Source organism: Bombyx mori, chromosome 12 (assembly GCF_030269925.1).
Source record: "Bombyx mori chromosome 12, ASM3026992v2".
Taxonomy (NCBI): Eukaryota; Metazoa; Arthropoda; class Insecta; order Lepidoptera; family Bombycidae; genus Bombyx; species Bombyx mori.
In genome coordinates, this window is record NC_085118.1 from 8,425,977 (window position 1) to 8,442,044 (window position 16,068).

General features: G+C 35.4%; 1 protein-coding gene and 1 long non-coding RNA gene across 4 annotated transcripts in view; one reads left to right on the forward strand and one right to left on the reverse strand.

The window, feature by feature from the left end:
* Positions 1-474: 474 nt before the first annotated feature.
* Positions 475-16,068, forward strand: part of LOC101745094 (protein numb) — a 32,288-nt gene continuing 16,694 nt past the window's right edge. Inside the window, exon 1 of the mRNA XM_004929447.5 lies at positions 475-1,023. The gene's annotated coding sequence lies outside the window, so the exon portion shown is untranslated. The remainder of the gene's footprint in view (positions 1,024-16,068) is intronic.
* LOC134199840 (uncharacterized) lies at positions 2,868-15,457 on the reverse strand. 3 transcript variants are annotated; one of them, XR_009974484.1, is made up of 3 exons: positions 15,078-15,457; positions 7,378-13,892; positions 2,868-7,100 (listed from the first exon to the last, which is right to left on the reverse strand). It is a non-coding gene; the product is annotated as an uncharacterized LOC134199840 (long non-coding RNA). The 3 variants fall into 3 exon arrangements; XR_009974483.1 differs by having other exon boundaries at positions 2,868-3,478; positions 6,936-13,892; XR_009974482.1 differs by having other exon boundaries at positions 2,868-5,684; positions 6,936-13,892.

Sequence of the window (16,068 nt, forward strand, 5' to 3'; positions counted from 1 at the left end):
CCTTCAGGCCACGACGACTTCATAAAAGTACTTACTTAAAAGTACGCATACTATATAGTTCTAGCATCACACCAGTGATTTTCATATTTCAAGAAAAACTTTAAAAACACAGTAGGAGTCTTGTCATCAAACATTGACAAACGCACTAATGATCCGATATAATCCCGTAGAAATCGTTCATCGAGTTCTACTACCGCAAAGCAGTTGCTCTTGAGTTGCTAGGTCTCCTCCGGAGGCGCTCGGGCAGCTGTTTGCAAATCCCACCTCCTAGCTACGTCTTTGCTCGCCCACCACAAAAAAGAAAAAAAAATTGCCTGATGACCGAATAATATTTTCAAATTAGTAGAATAAAAAACGATTGTGACAAAATTGGTATTTGAAATCTATATATTAAACAAACAAACTCTTCAGCTTTATAATTTAATTTTTTTGCATAATAATAGCCTTGTCTATGCTTTAGTTTGAACTCGCTCAGATTGTCAGAGATTGTCAGAGAGAAAAACAAGACAAGAGGAAATGCTTCTAATAAGTTCCGATCTTTAGCATACGTTCACATTCACCTTTCAGAGATTCAGTTTGTTTCTTTCACTCATCTAAGAAATCAATAATACTGTCCTGTTGTCTAACTGTTGCGGCAAAAATTGTAAAATTAAATCAGTGCAGAGTGGAGACTGAGACTTGAGTCTTGAACTAATATTCTTGCCATGAGTGGGTGGTCGCTTTACAGTTTTCAAGATTTAGATGTCTGTTTCAGTGAACATTGTAAATACGAGTTATATACATAGTTTTAAATATTGTCAGTATGGTCATGAATATCAAAGTATCAAAAGTGCAAACGGAAAAAAAATCAGTATTGTGGTCATAAAATGTTCGGATTAAAAAATAACTGAAAAAAAACTGTATTTACTTTTTCCTTAATAGAGCCAAAATTAAAAATACTAAATAAAAACTACAAAACAGTAGATCTGTACGGGATCTTATATAATATTTAAGTGACTAAAACTACATTACATTATATGTTAGGTAAGTAACAAAACTTATCACTGCACATACATATCACTGTAAATATTTATCTATTGAGATATCTTCGCACTTAATGTTATTAAAATGGGGTTATAAAAATTTGAAACTATAAAAAATAAATAAAATGATAGATCGGATATATGAAAAGGAAGACAGGTGGTAGTGCTGATGTATGTTTTTTCTGCTGCAATGGGCTGCCAATGTGATAGAAATGTCATGGTATAGGTATATTTAATAAATAAAAATATTAGCTCTTAATAGCGGTTTCATTTGTGATAAAAAAAAGCCTCCGAAATAATATTTTTCTTCTGGATTAATGGTATTCAATATGCAACAACACACACCTGATAATCTCTATCGAGATCGGTTGATTATGTAGATATGAAAATGTATCAAACAAAATTTTCAGATTTATAATATCAGTGTCATTAATTCATTATAGTGATGTCACCATAATGACTTTCAGTAACAAACTCGAATTACACACATGTTAATATTTCCATGAACACCAATAAGAAAGTATGATAGTCAAATAATTATTAAAATTATTGAAGTCATAAAATAATGTTAAAACTTTGCATTCAAGATTGTGACTGTCACACCAACAAAAGTGGTAATTGTCACCTTTTGAGTGCAAAGGGTTAATTATTATGCTAAAAAAATGGTAACTAACTTTTCTCTCTCTCTCTAACTTTAAATTTTATTTTAAACTATTATCAATCCATTCTTAGTAAGCTTATTTAATTCAATTTTACTATTGCTACTTTTTCGTGTCAACATTATGATTTTGCTTAAAATCAGTAGATTTTATCAATAGAGAAATGTAATTATCAAACAAGTACCAAAAATTTTCAAACTACAAATATAAATTTACTGAGACTTAAAAATATATGATTCCCCTTTTGTATATTTATCAAAACATAATACTTCAGTATATTTTTCTTGAGATTTGAAATTCAAATAAATTATGTCATTGCCAACAAAATTTTATCTACATGTGCAAATAACAGGTAGATTTAATAGATTATTTCACCCTGCAAAATGCAGCATTGAATATTTTCATCTGCATAGATCAGCAATTAAGTTCATGGGCCAAGCAGTAAGTATAATTCAGAATGTGTTGTGATTACACTGTTTACTTTGAGAAATGAATCAAACACAAAACATGTTTTCAACAATATATTTAACATAAATAGAACATGTGACACATGTTTTGATTAAATGAACCTAGTCCAATAGCTATTCAAGAGAAATCTGATACATCTGAGTCTGAACTCTATCATTTGAGTTTTATTATAGAGTAAAATATTTTAGTGCAAAAGTGTAAGTGAAAACACCATGTTTTTTTTAAAGTTCTTATGGTGAATGCAATTAAACAAAAAGTGTAATTTTGCAAAATAATTTGAGCCAGCTCACGAGGCTGCAGGTACATAAGTCCTGTTCATATAAGGCATGTTTTTTTTTTCCCTTGTAGGCAAACGAGCATACGGCCCACCTGATGGTGAGTGGTTACCGTCACCCATGGACTTCAGCAATGCCAGGGACAGAGCCAAGCCGCTGCCTACCGCTAAGTACATCTTGGTATAGTTCAGTGGCACATGAACATTGTAATTGTTATTCAGTAGTAGTATAATGTATTTATTCTCTGTCTAGTCTAAAACTAACACTAAAACGCTTTTAACTTCCTTTATTTGTGAACAGATTTAAACATTTTTTATTAGTTGACTACATTTATTGATACCAATTTTTCTTAAATATCAGTCACAATGAAGGTTGTGCTGTGTTAATAAAAATATAAGATAAGATAAGGGATTACTTATGTTTGAATAAAAACTGTCTGAAAATAGTATTATAGTTACTTTATTTGTCATACATATTATATTTGGGTTATATAATATTGCACATACAAGCTCGCTAACACCTCAAACACTCATAAATGTTTCCATTCTGAATGTTAAAATAGTCCATTCCAGTCTGCTGTAGTGGTTGTCTTCAAAAATTACTTTTGGATACGAATTGCCTCGACTTTTGTCCGCCATATGGTACATAGAATAAAATGGGGGTCATGTTTCGCTCCATACATAGGTAAAGTAAATAAATTTGATCTCCTTTGTTATGTTTTCATTGATGATGATTTGAATGATTTCCATATTATTATTGACAGCCTCTTAGTAACAAAAAATAGACGATAGTTATTTGTTTCCTACGCCTACTCACGCTAGCGTGAAGGCTGCACGACTAAAACTGAAGCTGATTCTACGCTTGGCATTACGTTCAGGACGCCTTTAAAGTTACACATACTTTTAAAATTTCGAATTAAGTAAAGGTGATATCTTTCTACATTTCAAGTTTGTTTGCGATAGTAATGCGTTCCCATTTGAAGGATGGGGTTGTCGTTATGCTATCATGTTTCAAGATAGTTCCATACACTGAAAAGCATGAAATCCATGGGCTCCTGCAATCGTTTAAAAACAGGTTCTCTTGTCACTAATCTATGCAATAAATAAATATTGACATTAAAGTAGCCATGAAGCTGGTAGATTGCTCTGCAGCAGCAGCTATTGGACATATATGTATATATCTATCAATCAAATTGTAGGTTCACGAAATAATTCACCGACTTAACGAAAAAAGGTTGTGTGCAGCGAGATACAACAATTGTAACTAATTGTAAAAGAAAAAATCATACTCTTATTTGCGGCGAAAAGCAGCAACTCACGTCCCTTCGTACTTTTTCAATAAATTACAGCTATAGTACCTTGAAATGATTAGAATTTCGGCCACTTATCGCGTCCTAGTACCTACACATACAACATAAACATCGAGCTATTATAATATTATGTGGACTACAGAAAGGCTTTCGACATGCACACAGCATTAGAGATCTCTGTGGAAGTTATTGGCCGAGATAGGTGTCCCAAAACACCTAATTCCAATCTTCAAGGCCTTTTTTATTGCATAGATGGATGGACGAGCTCACAGCTCACCTGGTGTTAAGTGGTTACCAGAGCCTATAGACACCTACAACATAAATGCCGCCACCCACCCTGAGATATGAGTTCTAAGGAGCCTATAGACACCTACAACATAAATGCCGCCACCCACCCTGAGATATGAGTTCTAAGGTCTCAGTATAGTTACAACGGCTGCCTCACCCTTCAAACTGAAACACATTACTGCTTCACGACAGAAACGGGCAGGGTGGTGGTACCTACCCGTGCAGACTCACAAGTGGTCCTACTACGAGTAATTACGCAAATTATAATTTTGTGGGTTTGATTTTTATTACACGATGATATTCCATCACCGTGGAAGTCAATCGTGAACAAAAACGTACTTACGTAAGTACATTTTTTCATTAGAAAAATTGGTATCCTCCTAGGATCCGAACAACGGTGCATCGCTCAACACGAATACACCGGACTCTGGGAGTAGAGGCGAAGTCGGAATAGACCAAAACATAGCAGAATAGATTCTGTTTCAGAAAGGGCCAGGGCTGTATTCTCTCGCTCATCCTCTTCAATGCCTACGGTGAATATATCATGCCACAAATTGAACGACTGTATCGGTGGAGCCAAAATCACCAAACTTCGGTACGCAGCAGCGCCGATGACACAACTCTAGTGGCCGCTAGTGAGTCCGAGATGGCTATGGAGAAAACGGAAAGAGTAAGCAACCGCTTAGGCCTCACCATAAACAAGTCCGAGATCAAGATAATGGTGATAGATCGAGGTAACTAAATGGCGTTAACTGGCACGCTCAACCTACAAAAAGTGGATGACTTTATCTATCTGGGCGCTAACATCTGCGGCAACGGGTCTTGTGAGGGTGACGACATCTCATGAGACACGTCTCAGCTCCATAGAACATGGATAAACAGGAAAATATATCTTAAAACCAAAATGAGACTTGTCCGGACTCTGGTGTTCTTAATCCTTTTCTATGGTCCTGAGACGTGGACTCTGAGACCAGCTGATCGCCACCGCATCGATGCCTTCGAGATGTAGTGCTGGAGGAAGTTGCTACGAATGTCATGGAATGACATGGATCAGGGTAAAGTATCCATATTAAAACAGCTCAATATCCAATCCAGGCTCTTTACCATCTGCGTCAAGAGGATATTTGAAATCTTCGGCCACATTGCCAGAAAGAGTAGTGACAATCTTGAAAAGTTTATGGTAACTGGCAAGATTTCAGGCAAAAGATCTCGTGGCCGCTATCCAATGCGCTGGTCCGACCAAATCGACAACACTCTGGATACCGCAGTACCACAGTCTACGATGCCATACACACCACCGAGAACAGAGGAAGATGGCCAAACTTCATTCAGAGAAGCATAACGGGTGGAGATGGTCACGACCCTCAGACATGAGAAATGCGACTCAAGGAGTAGGATACACAAAACATCTTATCGCTTTTATCAAGCAATAGAATTAGTATTTTAAACTTACAAGGAAACTAAATTATTGTCTGTAATATGATTCGGAATTCGAATCAAGATAAATTTCGTGTCAGTAACAGAATTTTATAGTAGTATCCAGTGTCAATGGGATAAAATGTCGGTACCTACATCATAGTGATATCGCAGTTCTTTAATATGCATTAAGTTTTCAATGGATAATCGTATATCGTATGTAGTTTGTGAATGAAGTCCTGTGAATCTGTGAAAATTTCAAAATAACTGTTATCGTGGGATCTATAAGTCGAAATCCTCAGTAAGTCGGGAAAAAACGTTTCCTTCCGTTCCCTTCCATTAAGCCCCATAATACTCGATATCTCGAATTACTTAGACTTTGCAGCTCGAATGCAAAATGTTATTTCGCTGCGTAGGCATTTTAGTACAAATAATTCGAATTTAAAAATCAGACCGTAAGTCGAAGTTAATCAAATATAAATGACGTCTTACTTGGAATTCCCTGAACTCGAAGAAGTAATTGATTCCAATAAATACGTACCATAAAACTCAAATCAAATTTTTATAACGATTTTTCGATTCCTCGAAAAAAATACTCTAACATCGCGCCTTCCTAAGTCGAAACTTTAGCTATCAAATACTTATTAATATCAGCTCTAACTTCTTATTAAGTGAAAGACCCAAAGAATCGAATGCTTTTGCATTTCCCTTGTGATTCCAAATATCGAAATACTACTACAATATTATTATAATTTACCCGTGTACAAGTAGTAATAAGCTTTTATTTGCCAATCACTGCTTGCTTCTTTACCAGAAGTAAATTAAATTCATTTAGTAATATTTACACAACAAAAAAGTATGTCATCACATTCATTGTAGGTATATACGTTGTTGACGTGAGACAATTATAAATTATCGGGCTGTGAATATCTCATTTATTCTGGTAATTCCCTTTTATTCCCACCGAATTAGTAGTGGTTTGAATAATCCCGCTATACGAGAACATAATTCATACTATTATAAATGTGAAAGTGTGTTGGTGTGATTGTTGCGCTTTGACGTCTTAACTGCTCATCCGATTATCATGATTTTTTTGTTTGTTTCGGCTTGGATTAGTGAAGGAGCTCACTGCTCACTCGGTGTGCGTGGGTACGCAGGCGGACATGACAGCAAGAGTGCCGCCACTCACCTTGAGACATGAGGTCGATGTCGCTATTATATCGTATAGCGGCTGGCCCACTCTTCAAACCAGAATACATGACTGCTTCGCCGCAGAAATAGTCAGAATGATAATATCTACCCATCCGAGCTCATAATACGTCTCACCAGCAATAATGATTTTGCATGCAATTTGTGAAGGGCAAAGAAAAGAACAATAAGAGTTGGTACCTTCATCCAGAATAGTATTATACCTAGGGGATGAATATTTTTCTACATTAAAGCGAGCGAAGCCGCAGTTAAAAGCTTGTATTGTTATAAGAGTGATTTTTTTATTTACCTTATATATAATGAAACTATTCAGTTTTTTTTGGTATGTTGCTGCAGAATGAATTTAAAAAACTTTAGTTTATTTCTAGAAGCTGAGCTTTTCAGATACGGAAAGTAAAATACTCCATTTTTTGTCTTCGTAATGATTGCTATTTATCCGGTACAGACAGGAATTCTGTAATGTATTATTAAACTTGGTTGATTTATGCAGTACGTACAATATAGGAATATTATGAACCAAATGTTTCAATGTCGTATTAATGATTGCAACCTATTTTCCTCTAAATACATATCAAGGAAAAACGTAACACGTTGCTTTGTTGCTTCAATACGATTTCAGAATTAATGTTTTATTAGTCGCTGAAACGATCTTTGAAGTCGTATACGCGGCACCCTAAACATATACGTTAATACAGGTGAACTAGGAAATTTGCCTATTTTTGTTGAATCACCTAAGCGACCTTCAGCCGTTTCTTTGGTGTTGAAACTCTCAGGCGGTCTTGATCTGTGTGAATCAGAGTGAAGGTGGTTCACGTGTTGGCGCCTGAAACAGTTAGTATAGCCGTGTAATTAGTAGTGAATACATGTTGCCGACCGAGAACTTGGCACGTGTGCAGTGTTTATTTTTGATTAATTTCAACTCCACATATGTGCATATGAATACGTAATGTCGTTCGAACTGTAACAGTGAATATAACCAACTGCATATTATCTATTTAATTGACACCGTGTCCTTGTGTCACTTTACGTATTAGTGTCATTATAAAATAATACAGTTAGGAAGTTTCAGTGTTTGTGTTCAATATTTGTTCACATTTAAATATACACATCACGTAGGTAAGTGATTAATGTACATTATCATAAATAACGGCTGTTCGATCCCGTTCCAAATGTTATGAGTGAACATTAGAATACTGTAAAACTATGGAGGAGTTTACGGTTATCCGTTATAGTTTCTATGTCTAGTCGAGAATACAAAGATAATGTTTATCAGTAGCCGAGAGCTGGTTGCTTCAGAACAAATGTAATTACATACGAAAATAACTGTTGGAGCAAACTACTTACAATTAATGAAAAAAAAAACTGGATCGATTTAGAAATTATTCGTAAAGTATGTTTAAAAAGTATTTGAGATAAATAAAAATATGCCATATCCAAAAATGGCTTTATAATTTTTTATTGCTTATATAGGTGAACGAGATGAAGGCCCAGCTTGCTGCAAGTGAACCCATAGACTTCTCAAGTCGAATGCCGCTACCCACCTTGACACATGAGGGCGAAGTCTCAAATTATATTGCATAACAGCTGTCCCACCCTTCAAAACAAACGTATGACTTCGCGACAGAATTAGGCAGGATTGTTTTTATCTTAGGTGCTTCAAAAAGTTTTAAAGTAAAAAAGAATACACAATATACAAATATATGAATATATGAGCAACAAATATATGAGCTATTGTTTACCTTGCGAATTTCGTCACAAGCTACAACTTTCACCCATCGAGGTTGTTTTTTTTTTTATTAGCAACGCGCGTTTACTGCAAAAATCTATATATTAATACGTGAAGAAAAAACTTTGTATCCCTTTTTACGAAAATTGCGCGGACGGAGGAGTATGAAATTTTCCATACTTATAGAGAATGTAGAGAAGAAGTGCACAATGCTAATATTTTTTAAAAGAATGCATAAAAGATCCTCCTCCTTGCGTCGTATTCCTCATTGCTGAGGGTCGTGACCACCCTTTTGTATCACCTTCGCACGCACGATCCTTCTCCATCCATTCTTGTCTCTGGCAGTGTGGAGGGCGTTGTGAAACGTGGAATCAAGAGCGGTGCGGATCTGGTCGGACCAACGTATTGGGCTGCGCCCCCGAGGTCTTTTCCCACCTACCTTACCAGTCACGATGAGCCTCTCGAGATTGCTACCATCCTTGCATAAAATATACATTAAATCAATAAAGAAAACATTACACACACTACCATGCATTTGACACACACACATATACTCTTTGTTTATTGTCAAACTGTTATTATTTCCTATAGTCTGTAGTCAAATTGAGAATAGGTTAGTATTGTTTATTTTTAATATTACGAGTATTTGTCTATAGTGTAGTCTTGGCGAAATCTGTAACAATAGAACCATAATTATGTTGAAACTTATAATTTCAATTAATTATAGTCCAATTTCAACTACTGCGGGACCACTAGTTTTATTAAATTCATACTTCTTTGTTATGTAGCGTCGGAGAACAAAACGGCATATCTGATTATCTTGTTTCACTCAACCGGCCAATGACAGCTTGAATAAACAAGTTACGCTATTTCTAAAATGGACCAAGACGACCAAAAAATACCTCTCAGACATTCTCTCTGCATCCACATTAGAACAGTACGTTAGAATGACTCAAAACCAAACTATTAACAACGTATTTTAATTTTAATCAAGATTTGTACAGTGCTGTTTATTTTTAATTTGGTTAACTTTATATAATAAAATGTATAATTTATTATTATAGTATATAAGTAATTATTTTCATATTAACAAATATGTTAAAAAGCTCTTTTTTTCAATGGGAATGTGACGTTTAAAAACACTTTAAAATTAAAATTATGTCTGCGAAACTTAAACTATAATATTAAATTGTTTTAATATTTTAGTTACAGATAGAATGTGACTAAAAAAGTATAATAACTTTGTAGTTATTATACTTTTCTAATCACATTGTAAACTCTTGTCGTGATTCATTTAATGTTTATATAATAAAATAAATTATATGAGCTCTCTTGCTTAATAGAAGTCGCATCTTTAAATCCTTCTTTACATTAGTAAATAAATAATGTAGCCCAGAATAAACTACGGGACATCTAAGTTAAAAATTTCGTGAGAATAGAATATTATAGAATAGCATTTTCGGTGAATGGTAATTTTAAAATAGTAAATAAGAAACAATTTAGCACTTCTACAAAGGGCTATGATAGGCTACATGCGAAGAGACGAGACTAAATTCAAAAGTTCTAATTCTAATTTTTTATTTAAGTCTAGTCAATTCAAAACAAATAAATTACATATCTAAATTGTTTTAGTTACACGCGTAAATTCTAAAGCTTACTGTTCATTCGCGGTATTTATCCCTTATGATTTCAGCAACAATATCACGCGGTAGCATTGTAGCACTAGCTGTCTTTGACAGGACCACTTTCGCACTTCTTCCGGGTTTTCTGCTAAAGTACATATACACGTTATAAACTAATTGTCTTGTATCTGCCGGCAATTCAACATGAGAGTCGTCGCTCACTTCACCAAGTCTTCGATTGTACAATCTTCTCCAGCTAAACATCGTCCAAGCTGTCATTGCTTCGTCCCCGTATTGCGCCGTCTTGAATAATATCTTCCGGACTGGGAATCGTGAGTTTTTGCACAAATACTTTTGGGCATAGATTGATGAAAATTATTCTTCGATAAATTTTAAGTCGCTGTAGATGAATTAACTTTGCAAATATCAATTGGCCCCTTTCCCGGGTCTATAACATCAGGCTGAGTTCACATGAATTTAACACATAAATATTATATATATTTTTTATAATATCAGTAACGAAGACCCTCCTTATCGAAGAGTTTTCTGTCAACTGCTTCGACTGAGGTCTCTAGCGATTACCACATTCGCAATCAAGTCACAGGCATATGACATCCGCTGTGTTACAAACGTGCTTGTTATGTTACGTACACAAAATATATTACGCTTCAAGTATACCAAGCCAGTCTAAGTTGGCATGCTAGCTGTTAACCCGCGACAGCCTTGGTCAGAGATGGGACAATTTCCGTTATAAAAAATAAATTGCACATCAAAGCGACGCCATATAAAGATTAACCGTTGCTTTGTGTGCAAATATATTTTTACCTATTAAAATTTTTGTCGTGACGATCATGATTAATTATTGTCTAACGTCTAATTAACGTCTATTTTCTATTCATCACGTGCTAGGAAAATAAAGTTTCATAAAAATAGGTCGTTTCAGTAGGTAGGTATTCTAAGTACATAGGTAGGTATACTTAATATCGATTTTCGCACCAATGGTTTACAAAAAGGGTATTTTATGCTGTGTTTGTTATATTAAGTAACGTTTTTGGTACAGCTATTGTGTTCAAAGTGTCATGAACCTAACGGCACTATTTTGGGGAAATTATTACAGACAGACAATAATAATGGAGGCATTTATTTACGGTTGCTGACAACGGAACTGTGTCACTGCCCCCGGTGATTTATCAAATCTAAAAACTTTTGGAAGTTCTCTGAGAATTTATTGACGCAACGAGCGATTGGATTTACAACCTCGACCGAATCAGTCAAGGTTTTACACCTAAGCGATTCTGATTACTAGAGCGATTCTATAATATTAAAATACCTACTTATTTTAATATTATAAATGCAATGTCGTTTCTAAAAGTTCATAATTCTGTTAATATTTTTCTTTAGAATAATAAAAAATATTTAACAAATACATTTATATTAATTGAATTGAAACACATAAATCAATAAATACTCTTTATTTACCGGTATTTTCAATTAATCTTTGATCTTTGCTTGTCCTCAAATTACGTCATTTACTCAAATAGATAGGTACTTTAGCTGTTCTGTGTACCACTCAAACTTAGAGTAATAATACTAATTATTATTACTTATTAAATTTTAAATATTACTTCTATGCACTCAAATGTGTTGTATGATCTGAGTGTTATCCTCAAAACACTTTTTTTAATTTCAAATAAAAAAAATGGAGGTAGTCATGAATTGAATACTGTTACGACTTTATATCAATGCGGTTTATAACAATCCAAAGATGCTTTCAGAGAGATTATACTTAGTTCGTATAAAAATATACATTATTTATTATATGAACGAGTGATATTGATAGAAGGTTGAATGACAGCCATAGCGCAGGTAAAAAATTTTGGAAACCACTATTTTTCAGGCTCTACTTTATACCATTGCTGATATCACATATCCTTGAAAGGCTATTTTTAATTAATTTTCAGTTTATTACTAAAAAATAACTACAGTGAGTATTTAAACAATTTATAAATAATTTCTTAAATTAATGCATATTTACGTCAATGCCCATTATTACAAAAACATTTCCCTAATTGTACAGAATTTCAGTTCAATCATTCATGTTAAAATTCATGTTCATGTTAAAATCATAGATCTCGAACAAAAAAACATTCTTTTTTTATAATTATATGAATGTACATATATTTATTAGACAGTTCGAACCAACACCGCATACAATAGAAGTGCAAAAATACAAAACATTTACTAGAAGTAAGCTATAGGTGAACGAATAATAGATAGAAAATATATGATGACTTACCACATCAAATTTTATACTGGTCGATGTATTTTAGTACAATGCCAGATAATTTAGCAGACACCGAGCCGCGAAGCTGTTCCGTAAACATGGACTGTAAAATATGGACAGATGTGTAGACTGATGTAAGAGCCACACGCGCCTGCGCAAGTGCTAAACACACCACTACCCCGGCGTAAATTATCACGTAATAACAAATGGGAATTATCTGATAGTCCTTGAAAATACAATAGTGAAGTATAAAGCATAATATCGTTGAAATAGTTTCAATAATAATGGTAATGATTCCCAGCTGTGATTGTAGACTTAAAAATATTAATTTCGTGAACGATTACTGTTAATTATCCTATTACTTAATAATGACTCTTTATCTTGACTGTATCGTTATTTATGACCGATGGTAGGCCTGGAATTGGCTGGTAAGAAATTAGTATGGCAATACTACTATGAATGGAAGATGAGAATGTGCTATTAGCTGCTGGAGGTGACTGGGGTTCTCTATGTGCATCTTTTGACTTATGATCTTCTCGTTTTTACCATCGCACCGCCCGCCACCGGAGTAGAGTTCATCCATACTACCTGCATCCACAGTGCGTTTCCAGAGGTCTTTTTTGCCACGTACCATTCGGCTATGGAATGAGCTCCCCTCCACGGTGTTTCCCGAGCGCTATGATATGTCCTTCTTCAAACGAGGCTTGTGGAGAGTATTATTTTTTTTTTTTTTTTTTTTTATTGCTTAGATGGGTGGACGAGCTCACAGCCCACCTGATGTTAAGTGGTTACTGGAGCCCATAGACATCTACAACGTAGACGCGCCACCCACCTTGAGATACAAGTTCTAAAGTCTCAGTATAGTTACAACGGCTACCCCACCCTTCAAACCGAAACGCATTACTGCTTCACGGCAGAAATAAGCAGGGCGGTGGTACCTATCCGCGCGGACTCACAAGAGGTCCTACCACCAGTAATTACGCAAATTATAATTTTGCGGGTTTGATTTTTATTACACGATGTTATTCCTTCACCGTGGAAGTCAATCGTGAACATTTGTTGAGTACATATTTCATTAGAAAAATTGGTACCCGCCTGCGGGATTCGAACACCGGTGCATCGCTTCAACACGAATGCACCGGACGTCTTATCCTTTAGGCCACGACGACTTCATAAGACGACCACGACGACTATTAAGCGGTAGGCAGCGGCTTGGCTCTGCCCCTGGCATTGCTGAAGTCCATGGGCGGCGGTAACCACTCACCATCAGGTGGGCGGAATGCTCGTCTGTGTACAAGGGCAATAAAAATAAAAAAAGAACAGACTATTAGGTATCACATAAAATTATCATAAATCAAATAATATTCTCTCACAGTACCAAATTACTTTACAAACATAGCCTGCAGCCTGCAGTTATCATAAGCATAATAAACAGTTTTACCTTTCGATTTTACGGTGTTTTTGTTACCTCCGGAAACTGATCAGCACGTGGATTACTTAGAGGTTGGTCACTGGCGTCCATGGACAACAGCAATACCGCAGCTAAGCCGGAGATTCTTTCATACTTCGCTTGAAGAAGGAATGAAAACCTCATGTGTCGCGTGGTGGGCGGCGCTGTTTAAATTTTCACGTATTGATTGATGTATATAAATTCCGATAAGCGCTTAACAGCTGATGGGTCATGGTTTCGTAACATTATATACCTGTCTACGTCAATAATGAAGACACTGCGTGTAAATAATGTTAAACAGAAATGAATAACTTTTAGAAGAATATGAATTCTTCTAAAACTTATTAGAATTAGAATACTTTTCAAATTATTAATAAATTTAATATATGTGTATATTATTTATTAATATACTACTGAATGTTATTACGTAGTTTTGTAGTTCAGTTTAAAATTTGTAATATTTCATTGTTTTTCCTCGTGGGATAAATTTATGCATAAATAGAGATTTCTCGAAAATAAAGGCATGTAGATGAATACAAACATGATAAATTAGAACATGAAAATAAATTAGCTACAGTTTTCTAATTTGTTACAAAAATATTGGTTGTTTACGGAAATGAATAAGAAAAAAAGCGTCGACGTAACGGAAAATGACATTGGTGTCTATTTATGAATTTATACATTGAAATATCTCGCATCTTGTGGCTACATAGATACTGTCACTAGTAAACGTAAAAATATGTTTTTCATCTTATCTTTTAAATATTAAAAGAAAAAAACCTAAAATAAAAGATTTATAAATAATATTAAGTCGTATTCTAACAATTTCGACACCATCCTCCTCCTTCCATTTGATATGGAAGTAACCTATACTGATTATAACTGAATAGATTACTGTAACCAATTTCTAGGCACATATGTCACCTAAAGGCATATTGTGTTTTCCGGTAGCAAAATTTAAACCAATATTTCCGTTAATTTGTTTACACAATGAAAAACATTCGTTTTTTGAATTGCCACTCGCTCACTATGGATATTTTTTTATCGTCAACAATGTTCATCACTGCTCATTCTCGGCTTGGGAGGGTTTATTATACCTAATTATGTAATCTGAGCTTTTAATGACTAGTCGTGTTTGGTATGTAGTGACCGATGACTCACAAACGAAACGATACGGACAGAAACGGAATACTTTTAAACTGAACGATAATTATCGGTGACCCAAAAGGTACAAAATATATAAATATAATGAAACAACCGATTTTTTTTGTATCAGACAATATTAGGGTAATAATTAAATATATATGAAAACAGCATATCTACTAATTAGTGCAGTATGCAACTCCTACCTTTATCCTCGTGTTGTTGAAGGCAGATGTTCATTTTCGCTAAAAATAAATTGTTTGAACGGATAGGCACGTTCTACTTCATAACAACGACGTATGGTATGGGGGCATGGGAGCCATATGTTCATCAAGTAACGCGCCGTTTGCACCTGCGTCCGTCCCAGTCGCACGTGCCATTCCATGCTCTTCAAATGTTTTCTCAAAAATAGCTCCCACAAATCAACTTCCATGTCCTCGTCCGTATATTTCATCCTCGACCGTTGACAATTTTATATAAACATTCACGAAGCGAACAGCTTCAGATGATTTTTAAATATCACGCCCAATCCTCCAGTAAGAATCGAAGATTGACTGTTCGTCTGATGATCTCACCGGTTGTCAATGTTGACAATGCAAAGGACCGGTCGAGTGCGGGGCACGGGGCGAGACGGGACGGGGACTTCGATGCAGGGTTTCGTTCGTGCGATTCACGTCGCACCGCCTGTGTGCGACCCAGTCAGTCAGTTCTCGGCACTACGCTGGACTGCTCCAAGAGCGGCGTGCGCGCCTGGCCCCCGAATTTCATCGCAATTTATGCAATCATAATTCGCTGAAATGAAGTGCTATATTTTGAATCGAAGATAGTGTTGTGTCAAAAATAAAAATAAAAGTGTTTAAGTGCTACCATCACGCTACGGTCCAAAGAACAATGCTGTGGGAAAAAATAACGTTCAGCTGGCATCGGCAGTCGTTCCCAGCTACCTACGTAGCCCCTCTCACCCCTCGGACCGGGTGCCGGGTTCAATGCGCCTCTCTGCGTTTATTCATCGTTTGTGGGAAAAGTTGACCCTCGTTTTTAAATTATTGTTAACGAATTTCACACGATTTGTGATACAGTCACTACCGCATCTTAGATGAATTGAATAGAAGGAAGTATAGTTGCGTCTCTCTAAAATCGAGAGATCATTAATTTTGCACTCGCATCCGTTAAATGTACGGCCTTAGACTGACGTTA